General features: G+C 39.7%; 1 pseudogene; it reads left to right on the top strand.

Annotated features, from left to right (window-relative positions):
• Positions 1-745: 745 nt before the first annotated feature.
• LOC124079648 (melanoma-associated antigen B10-like) lies at positions 746-1,751 on the top strand (annotated as a pseudogene).
• Positions 1,752-7,590: the final 5,839 nt, after the last annotated feature.

Raw genomic sequence — 7,590 nt, 5'->3', positions numbered from 1 at the left:
CCAGGCTTAGGTTGGGCAAAGTCCTGCCCACACTTTAAGCACCAAGGGACTATCAGAGAGCTATGTGAGGGTGAGGGCTCTTTCAATTCCTGCTTTGGAATTCTCAGGGATATGGTACTTTCTCTGGGGAGATAGGTTTCACATCAGAAGAAGGTGGAGGCCCACGCCATGCCAGAAGCGAAGATGAGGACCCTGAATGAAGAATGAGAACCCTAATTCTGACCCCAGTATAAACAGTGTTCCTCAGAGCTCTTCTGTCATCCTGGGTATCACCAGGTAGATATGATCAGATAAGACTCTCCTTCAGTTTCTTTTCCAGGATAGAAGGGAGATGATGGCACTGAAATAAGGAGTCAACATCAAAGCAACAGCGTAGAAGAATCCCAGAAAACACTGAATGGGAACAAAGAGACATTCCCCTGCCTCAAAGCTGGGACCTGCCAGGCCTTGTTTTCTCTCCTCAGAAATCAGATGTGGTGGGTAGCAAACTATGACACATCCTAGTTATGTCTCAGGCAGGAGACAAGCAGATCATAGATTCAAGGCCGTATAGGTTCCTTGAATAGCATGCGCACATGTATGCGCGTGCGCACACACACACACACACACCACACAAAACATGCAAAAGACCCATCTACAAAGCCAAAGTGTGTGTCTCTCTAGTGAAGAAGAACAAAACACCTAGTCCATTCTTCTCCAGGTCACTAGATCATCTACTTTTGCCTGCTGCACCTGAACAGTCATCATGCCTTCAGGTCAGAAGAGCAAAGTCAAGGCCAGGGAAAAACACCACCAGACTCCAAAAGAATCTAAAGATCTAGTGCATGATCAGGCCACTGTAGCAAAGGAAGATGATTATGCCTATTCCTCTTCTGTTCATTTCAAGGGTATTCCTCATGGTTGCCTTGCTGAGACACTTTATAATCCCCAAGATCCTGGTAGAATCCCATCTACCACCATCACTACTGCAGCTATTTTATTCACAAGATCTGTTGAAAGTATAAACAATAATATAGAGGAAAGGGCAAGATCCCCAGAAAGCCCAGTGGCCACTGAGAACTTTCTCATAGGCCATTTAGATGAGAAGGTAGTAACATTGCTCTTCAAATGAAGGGGCCCATCACAAAGGCAGAAATACCGAAAAATGATATCCAGATTCACAAGAACCACTTTTCCGAGATCCTTAAGAGAGTTTCTGAGCTCCTAGAGTTGGTCTTTGGCCTTGAGTTGAAGTAAGTGGATCCCAAAAGGCACATCTATGTCCTCATCAACAAACTGGAACCAAGCTCTGATGCAAGGGTAAAGAAGTGTACCCAAGATGGCCTGCTAATGACTATCCTAGCTGTGATCTTCACAAAGGGAAACTGTGCCTCTGAGAAGCAAGTCTGGTAAGTGTTAAATATGATGGGATTCTATGAAGGAAAGGAGCACACTTCACTTTTGGGGATCCCAGGAAGCTAATCACCAGAGATTTAGTGAAGGAAAAGTACCTGGAGTATCGGCAGGTGGCCAACAGTGAACCTCCATGCTATGAATTCCTGTGGGGCCCAAGAGCTCATGCTGAAACCAGTAAGATGAAAGTCCTGGAGTTTTTGGCCAAGATCCATGATTCTGTTCCTATAGCCTGCTATGAGGAAGCATTGAGAGATGAGGAAGAAAGAGCCTGAGCCAAAGCTGAAGCAAAGGCTTGCATTAGTGCCCTGGCCAATGTGCGCTCCAAGGCCACATCCAGGAGTTCTTCCCACCCTTAGTAAAGTCTAAGTCAGATCCATCTCTAGGAAATTGATAAGTTCATAATATCAGTAGTGTAAGGTCAAGGTGGGGCTGCAGACAATACAGCATGTAACATGTTGGTGTTTATATTCTATGTAGTAATTTTAATAATTTGTTTAAGGCAATGTTCCTTTTATTAGAAATCTGAGTAACTTTAGAATCTAAGTTTATGAATGACATTGCTCAACCTTTTTCTGTATATGAGATTTAATAGTGATTTATTATTTTGTTTATTATTATTATTATTTTGTAACAGGGATTGAACCTAGGGCCACTCAACCGCTGAGCCACATCCCCAGCCCTTTTTATATTTTATTTTGAGACAGGATCTTGCTAAGTTGCTTAGGGCCTTGTTAATCGCTGAGGCTGGCTTTAAACTTGCGATCTTCCTGCCTCAGCCTCCCAAAGCTGTTGGGATTAAAGGCATGTGCCACCATACCCAGCTTATTCTGAAAATCAAATTGAGAAGATCTCCATCTTATTTAGTGATTTGGAAAAAGATACCATGGTAGTTAATTAAGCATTTCCTTAGACATATGAAAGAATGGGACAATGTAATAATGAGGATCATGAAACAGATAAAACAAGATAAAAAATGATTAGTTATTGCATTCCCTATTCACTTTTACTCGATTTCCCTATAAGATTAAAGCATACACACTTTAGCTGCACACAGTGGTACATGCCTGTAATCCCAGTGGTTTTGGAGGCTGAGGCAGGAGGATCACAAGTTCAAGGCCAGCCTTGGCAATTTAATTAGGTCCTAAGCAACTTAGTGAGAACTTCTCTCAGAAAAAAGAACTAGGACTGTGGCTCAGTGGTTAAGCACTCTGGGGGTTCAATCCCTGGTACAAATACAAACAAACACACACACACACACACACACACACACACACACACTTTAGATAGATTATTCAAGAATATGGGATAATTACATAGTAACAAAGTAGACCAACTGCACACTAACTCATTTATTACTCTAACATTAATTGAACTAGGAATGCTTGAACTAGGAATGACAGAATAAACAAGACCTATCTATGCCCAATAAATTTTAGAATCTAGGAGTAGACATTACATGGGGAGATATAAGATCTAAAGGACAAGTCAAAAGAAAGAGTGAGGATGTAGGGGGAAAATGTATCTAGAGGAGAGCATCTAGTATAAATTGCCTGAGGCAAGTGATTTGGGGCATTGGGAAAATGCAAGTCCTTCAGAGGTATCGGTTTTAAATTAAGTTGGGTAAGATTATTCAGATGAAGCTCTGAGTGGTGAGCAGGGACCATCCTCCTAGAAGATGTGACTACAGTTGAAAGACTAAAGCCTGTAATGGAAAAACAAACAAACTACTTATTAGTATTTGCTTAGGATAATTTCTCCAGAGAGAAGTTTCTACCTGGGGCAGGAATGGAAAGTGCCCTGTGTTCTCTCTACTCCAGTGCAGTTGAACATGATGTACAAACTAGATATTCTATACACATCACTTCCTACAAGTTTCTGTGAAATTAGGATAATTCTGTCTTTTGGGGTGGGTACTGGAGATTGAATTCAAGGACACTAGACCACTGAGCCACATCCCCAGCCCTATTTCATATTTTATTTAGAGAAAGCGTTTCACAAAGTTGCTTAATGTCTTGCTTTTGCTGAGGCTGGCTTTGAACTCTCGATCCTCCTGCCTCAGCCTCTCCAGTCGCTGAGATTATAGGCATGCACCTTGGCGCCTGGCAGTATATTTTTTATTTTGAGATAGAGTCTCACCAAGTTGCTGAGGGTGGCCTTGAACTTAGAATTCTCCTTCCTCAGCCTCCCAGGTCACTAGGATTACAGCTGTTCTCCACTGTATCTAGCTTGAAACAAGGCTTCTTGCTACATCATTCCATGGCAAAAGATGAGAGGATGACAGGGACAGAAAAGGGGCCTAAACTTACTCTTTCATTTAGAATATCCCTACTCACAGAATAATAACATAAATCCCAGAATAGTGGCATTAATCCATTAATGATTGGAGAGCCCTCATGGTGCAATCATTGCTCATCAGTCTCCACCTCCCAAAAGCATTGCACTAGGGATTAACTTTCCAATACATGTTTGTTTGGAGGACACATTCAAATCATAGCAGAGTCCATTCTATTAATAGAGTATTTAAACTAGCTTATCTTGAGCATAATTTGGCAAACTCAAAGCTGAAGGATACATGTTTTGATGCAAGTGAGAAAGCATTTTACACATTTTCTAGGAGTCTTGAGTTGTATCCAGTTGGGGAAGATTCTCCCAAGCATGATCAATTGATCAAAAGATAGATTGATTGATCTTCAGTAACCTTTGTTTGCTTAGAAACATTCTAGCTGATAATGGTGTCCCATATTCTAGAGGACTGCATATTCTCTTGACATCCCCAGGATTAAAATTAAACTAAAACTTTCCAAGAAGGGAGCTCAGTAATGCTTGCAATAAAAATATATATTATTATTTACTAGTAACTGTCAAGAGACTCATACAGGCTGGCATTGGACAGATTTCTTATATGTTACTTACATTCCAACAGTAAAACTTCATATATATACATGAGCCAGAGAACAAGATAACATTGAGCCCACATCACAGATACAAACCTTGAGTTTGTGGAATTTTTCAATTTTCTTGAGTTCACATGGTTCATAAGAAACAGGGCCAAGAAAAAACTCCCAGTCTGTATTCTTTTACATCCCACACTTTTCTTTTCCTTTCAGACTGAGGCATATTTTGGATCTCTTAATTCATTTCTCTTCTTACTACTTCAACATCACAACATATAAAGACCCTGTAGCCAAATACCAAAGCAGGCTTAACGAAGGAAGGTGAGAATGAGACTCAGGCTGTGGGGCTCATTTGTCTGGGTTCCTCTTGCCCTTAGCCCTAGGGCTTCTCAGGAACTGACTCTACCTCTGACCCAGAACCTGTTCCCAGTCCCAGCATTTTCCTGCATTACTGAGTCCTTCCCCTTGCTCCTTGGTCTTCCCTACTGTGCTCTCCTGTCCAAACTGAAACTGACCTGCTGGTCAGCTCTTCACAGCAGCCTCTTCTGTTCCCAGAGGAAGAAATAGCCCAGACTCCCCTGCCTTTTCACCTGACACAAAGGGTTCCAATTTCATAGAGGTCCTGCCTTCCTCTGAATGTCTTATGACAGCAACAGCTCCTACCATGTAATCAATCAGTTTCTACAGTGAGGCTTAGAGACATCTTCATCTCTTTGAGTGTCTTTATTACACTTTAAAAGTGTTTTCAAATCCAAAGGTGAGAAGAGTCTGATTTGGTGCAGATTCTATTGATATTATTCCCTGAAGTAGAGGTATAATACTGAAATAAAGAGGAGGTATTACAAAGCAGATGAAATTAGAAAAAGAAGTGGTTCTAATCTGACAACTTTTTTGAATCTGACTACTGAATCCACACATTATTATGTGAACTTAAAACCAAAATCTCAGGCTAGGAATATAGCTCAGTTGGTAGAGTGCTTACCTTGCATGTATCAAGGCCCTGGGTTCAATTCCCAGCACCACAAAACATAACAAAACCCCCAAATCTGCTTCTTGAGTGATTAGATAAGGAAGTACCAATGAAGTCACTGTGATATTTTAGACACTTAATTTTTATAAACTCTGTAGTCTTTCTAGGAAGCTGTGGTAGTTTTCTATGGCTGCTAAAGCAAATTGATACAAATTTAGTTGTTTAAAGAAGCACATATTTATTATGTCTATAAATATTAGCTATATTTCCATAGGTGTGAAGGATGAGATGATTCTGCTAGATTCTGGACTCACTTTACCCCAAGGCTCAAATCAGGCTTTCAGCTGGCAGTTACCTTATCATAGGCTTTCAGGAGAATCTTCTCAGCTCATTCAAGTTGCTGCAGAATTCAGTTCTTTGCAGTAATATGACTGAGACCGTGCTTCCTTGCTGTCATTCAGTTGGCACTGCCAGATTTTCTTAAGGCCTCGTTCCAGTCCCTGCATGTGGATCTACACATTTTGAGTCCTTTTCATACTTGGAGTCTAACTTCCCCTTCTGCTGCATCTCTCTCTCCTGCCTCCAGTCAGAGAAAGTTCTCTGTTTTTAAGTTCTCATGTCATTAGCTTGGGTCCACTTGGATAATCCCATATATCTTTATTTCTTTTATTTTATAATGTTAATGTACATTCAAAGTGCCTTTGGCCATGTACCATAACATATTCATGTTTCGGTGACAAGGGTATGGGAATCTTTGTGGAACAATTACTTAGCCTACCATCAATGTGGATATTGTCTCCCTGGCAGATATGTCAACTTTGATAAGAAAATTTTTTAAAAAATTCACCATCATTCTGATTCTTGTCTGTATTTGGCACAGGGGAAAAAATCTCAATTTTCAGTGTGCCTAAGGGCACCAGTATAACTATGGTCAGGCATGATGAGCAGGAAACAGAGTCGTAAGTAATGATTTAGACCGTGAACATAGAGGAAGAAGAAATTTCGTCACATATTGAGATTAATGTAAAGGTCAATGAAGAAAGGTGCTATTTGGTGATGAGGGGAAAAAATCTTACTAAGATTTGCATGTTCCTTTAGAAAATTGAGATGACACCATATTTGAAAAAACTTGTCATGTCATGCACTAAAAAATTGCACAGGAATTTTGGTCTTATCAGAAACTTCTCTGAGAATGAAGAGGTTGTTGTCATGATACATTTCTATAGTCACTTTTCAACAGGTGCATTTTAATAATAAGTAATAGTGGGAAACATCATGCCATGCTATACATGCACATAACATAGTTTGATCAATTTCATTCCCTAGTAACTTTTTTCTTCCACTCCTTCCTCCCATATCCCCTTACTCTACTTATCTCCCTTCTGTTGTTGTTGTTGTTATTATTATTTTAATTAGCACATTATGATTACATATATAAACAGGATTCCTTGAGGTGTATTTGTACATGGACATAACATAATTTGGTAGATTTCATTCCCTAGGACTTCCTCATGCCCTCCCACCTCCCTCCCTTTCAATCCCCTTTCTCTACTCTATTGATTTCCCTTCTATTTTCCTAAGATCCTTCTTTTATTCCTTTTTTTCTCTCTCTTGAGCTTCCACATATGAAAAGAAACGTTCAACACTTGACTGTCTGATTCTGGCTTATTTTACTTAGCATGATATTCTCCAGATCCATCCATTTGCCAGCAAATGCCATAATTTCATTCTTTATAGCTGAATAAAATCTCATTGGGTATATGTACCACATTTTCTTTATCCGATTATCAGTTGACAGTCACCTATGCTGCTTCCATAACTTGTCTATTGTGAATTAAATTGCTATAAATATTGGTATGCATATATCATATAGTATGCTTACTTTAGTTCTTTGGAATAAATGCCAAGGAGTGAGATAGCTGGATCATATGGTAATTCCATTCCTTGTCTCTTGAGAAATCTTTATACTGCTTTCCAAATTAGTTTTACCAATTTTGCACCGAAAATACACAGGGGTAACTTTTTTCCCCACACCCTAGCCAGTATTTATTTTTATTTACATTCTTTATGGTTGCAATTCAAACTAGAGTGAGATGCAATCTCAGTGTAGTTTTGATTTGCATTTCCCTGATTAGTAAGCAGGTTGAAATTTTTCATGTTTTTTGAACATTGGTATTTCTTCCTTTGAGAAATGTCTTTTTAGATCATTTGGCCACTTACTGATTAGGCGATTTTTTTGGCATTAAATTTTTTTGAGTTTTTAAAAATATATCCTGGGGCTGGAGTTGTGGCTCAGTGGTAGAGCACTTGCCTAGCATGTGAGAAGCACTG

Source organism: Marmota monax, unplaced genomic scaffold (assembly GCF_021218885.2).
Source record: "Marmota monax isolate L192 unplaced genomic scaffold, Marmota_monax_Labrador192_F-V1.1 WCK01_AAM20220418_F8-fsc00075, whole genome shotgun sequence".
Taxonomy (NCBI): Eukaryota; Metazoa; Chordata; class Mammalia; order Rodentia; family Sciuridae; genus Marmota; species Marmota monax.
Note: the sequence above shows the minus strand (reverse complement) of the source record. Positions and strands in the feature narration are given on the sequence as shown.